The 3,547-nt window shown below is 41.9% G+C and overlaps 1 protein-coding gene across 1 annotated transcript in view; it reads left to right on the top strand.

The window, feature by feature from the left end:
* The first annotated feature begins 1,652 nt into the window (after positions 1 to 1,652).
* Positions 1,653 to 3,547, top strand: part of LOC133991192 (neoverrucotoxin subunit alpha-like) — a 9,586-nt gene continuing 7,691 nt past the window's right edge. Inside the window, exon 1 of the mRNA XM_062429692.1 lies at positions 1,653 to 1,698. The gene's annotated coding sequence lies outside the window, so the exon portion shown is untranslated. The remainder of the gene's footprint in view (positions 1,699 to 3,547) is intronic.

Here is a 3,547-nt window from a genome sequence, read left to right as displayed (position 1 = left end):
AAATGATTGAGTCTCTGGGAAAACTGGCTTTTGAGCAGCTGCAGAAAGGCAACCTGATCTTCTATGAATCAGACCTGACAGAGTGTGGCATCGATATCAGAGCAGCCTCAGTGTGTTCAGGAGTGTTCACAGAGGTCTTTAAAAAGGAGGACTGTGGGCTATTGCAGGTGTTCTGCTTCGTCCATCTGAGTGTTCAGGAATTTCTGGCTGCTCTTCATGTCCATCTGACATTCATCAAGTCTGGAGTCAATCTGCTGGAAGAAAAAACATCCTGGTGGTCTAAAATAATAAAAGACAAACCAAAACGTCTCTACCAGAGTGCTGTGGACGAGGCTTTAAAGAGTCCAAATGGACACCTGGACTTGTTCCTCCGCTTCCTCCTGGGTCTTTCACTGCAGACCGATCAGCCTCTCCTACGAGGTCTGCTGACACAGACAGGAAGTAGCTCACAGACCAATCAGAAAACAGTCGAGTACATCAAGAAGAAGATCAGGAAGAATGTGTCTGCAGAGAGAAGCATCAATCTGTTCCACTGTCTGAATGAACTGAATGATCGTTCTCTAGTGGAGGAGATCCAACAGTCCCTGAGATCAGGAAGTCTCTCCACAGGTAAACTGTCTCCTGCTCAGTGGTCAGCTCTGGTCTTCATCTTACTGTCATCAGAAAAAGATCTGGACGTGTTTGACCTGAAGAAATACTCTGCTTCAGAGAAGGCTCTTCTGAGGCTGCTGCCAGTGGTCAAAGCCTCCAACAAAGCTCTGTAAGTACACAGATGTTTGTGTGGGGAGGCAGCAAGGGTTACATTTAGCTGATATCATTTTACCAATGTCTACCAATTTCTCCCCCATGTGCCATGGAGAGTCATGTGTATGCAGGTTTTCCTTCTAACCAAACACTTCAACAGTTGATTTCACTGATTAACACACCTCTGTGGCTGAAGCTGTGTTAATCAGTGAAATCACCTGTTTAAGTCCTGGTCTAGTAGATAACAGCAGCAATGCCAGAACAGCTGCTCCAGGGTTGGAGGGCAGCCGGCCGCCGTAGGATGCTTCCTGACCAGATAATGTTAGTCATGGCCAATGGTTATAATATTCAAAAATTGCAAACTCAAAACTCACTTACCAGTAAGCTGAGGTGAAGCCTCCCAGGCACCACACACACACACACCGGCTCAGAGCCAAACAATCCCGCTACAGACTTCCAGCGGGCAGAGAGGTAGCTCCTAGCTCCTAGCTCCTGGCTCCTGCTAGCTGCAGATTGTAATGTGACTCCAGGAGAAGGGAGAATCACTGATATAATCCCGCACTACGCCCCCGCAATTAACCCATAATTAGTTAAGTGCACCAGCCGGTGTCAGTGGGCGGGTCAGAGAGGGGGGAGAAGAAAGAGAAAGAGAGAAAAGAAACTATTCTGTTACCCAGTCACCTGTGGATGAGCCACTCTGCCACAGTTGGATTTATTCATCATTTAAATGGCAGAAAATTAATTAAGTTCTTACTTTATTCCCCTTTATTTCCTCTCCAGGCTGACTGACTGTAACCTCTCAGAGAGAAGCTGTGCAGCTCTGTCCTCAGTTCTCCGCTCCCAGTCCTCTAGTCTGAGAGATCTGGACCTGAGTAACAACAACCTGCAGGATTCAGGAGTGAAGCAGCTTTCTGCTGGACTGGAGAGTCCACACTGTGAACTGGAAACTCTCAGGTCAGATCATGTCACAGTTTGTCTTTGAGATATTTTTCTAAATGATAAGGTTCAGTCTCCTTAATGCTAATATTTCTTATTCACATATATTTTCCACCAAGAAGAACATGTTTGAGTTTTCCAGTTTTAGGTTTCAGGTTTACATCATTTATGGCACACATACATGATCACTATGAGGGGTGGAAGTAACAAAAATTAATTGATAAAAATGGAGGTGATGAAAATGCATGTGAATTTAAAAATAGTGATAAATTATCAAATTATTTGATTAATTTAAAGTCGATTTGATTAAAACAGTCGTGATATAATGAAAACATGTTTAAAAAAAGGTGTGTGAGTGGGAGGGGGCAGCGGAGCGGAAGAGTTTCCTTCTGGGAACGCATGATGTCACTCGGGATTCCCCCAGTCATCCTGTTTTTTCTTTATTCCTCCCAACAATAATAGACAGCTGATCAAAAAGTGGTTATGATGCGCAAAACATGAGATATCAGTGAAGTTATAAGATACACAGGAATTATAAAACACACAGATAATTTGTTGTTAACGATCTCAAATCCCTTGTTCAATGTAACCTCATCAGTCTGTCACCAATATTACTGCTCTTCTAAATCTCTTCTCAGAATATTCACAGAAAAATAATAAACACAAGAAGGTTGTTGAATTAATATTACCGCGCGTGGCCGAGTTTATTGTAGGAAAACTAAATGATGTTGAATGGAAACGTATTTAGAAAACGTTACCAGCAAACGTAATCCACGGCAAATGACAAAACATTGTATTCCTACAATTTTGTGTTGACACTTGAAAACTACTTGGTAATAAGTGATAAACTAGACATCACATACATTCACTGAACAGAGATTGTGAAAACTAACTGAACTGAACGCAGTCCTATAGAAAAGAATAGGGCAGAAAAACATAACCATCTCACAATGTTTGAGCCCTAATTGTGAGATGGTTTTGTTTTACACTGTGGACCAACGTAGCTGTGATACGTTTTGCTGTGAGACTGGGTTGATATCTAAGCCAGGCGGGGAGTTCTGGTCCTCTGAAATGAGGCCAACGTGAAAGTAACTTAAAACTGCATTCTATCAAAAGGCCACCAGGGGGCGACCGTTTTGGTGTCAAAAGGACTTCCGTCTCTATACAAGTCAATGGAGAATTCACCAACTTCTCACTTGATTTCTAACCTCAGTAAACGTTTTCAAAATGTGTTTATGGTCTCAATCGCTAGTTTAAAGCCTTCTTCAATGCAGTATGATGTTCATTTGGGACATTTTGGCCTCCCTGATTTTATATGTGACGATAAAGCAGGGTATGCATTAGGGCGTGGCTACGTGGTGATTGACAGGTTGATTGGTTCACAGGTTCAGGAGGGCGCCTCATGCTCCTCCTGATGCCCATATAAGTAGAATCCATGTTTTTATTTTTCCCAGCATGCACCTGAAATTTTCAAGATGGCGCTGCTCAGATCCGATACTATTGGCCTCCGAGCAGCAGTCCACAAACCAATGGGTGACGTCACGGATGTTACGTCCATTTCTTATATACAGTCTATGGTCTAAGCTCATGAGCAGGACAGGCCTGCAAGTTGAAAGCCAAAAAACTTGATCAGCTAGAAAGTAAGTAACAAAAAATGCTTGCTGTAAACAATAGATGTCAGTTTGGTGAATGATGAATAGTAGAATGAAGTTTATCAAATCAATTAACAATTTATCACTCTTTCAATTCACATACATTTCATCACTTCTATTATTAATTCATAAGCATTTTACTCACTTCCATTTTTACGTTTCTTAAATGATAAATGGCAATTTTGTGTTGTGAATGATGAATATAAGACTGAAAA

The sequence above is a fragment of the Scomber scombrus genome, chromosome 11 (genome assembly GCF_963691925.1).
Source record: "Scomber scombrus chromosome 11, fScoSco1.1, whole genome shotgun sequence".
In the NCBI taxonomy this organism is placed as follows: Eukaryota; Metazoa; Chordata; class Actinopteri; order Scombriformes; family Scombridae; genus Scomber; species Scomber scombrus.
The sequence above is the reverse complement of the archived record's forward strand: the minus strand, read 5'-3'. Positions and strand labels throughout refer to the sequence as shown.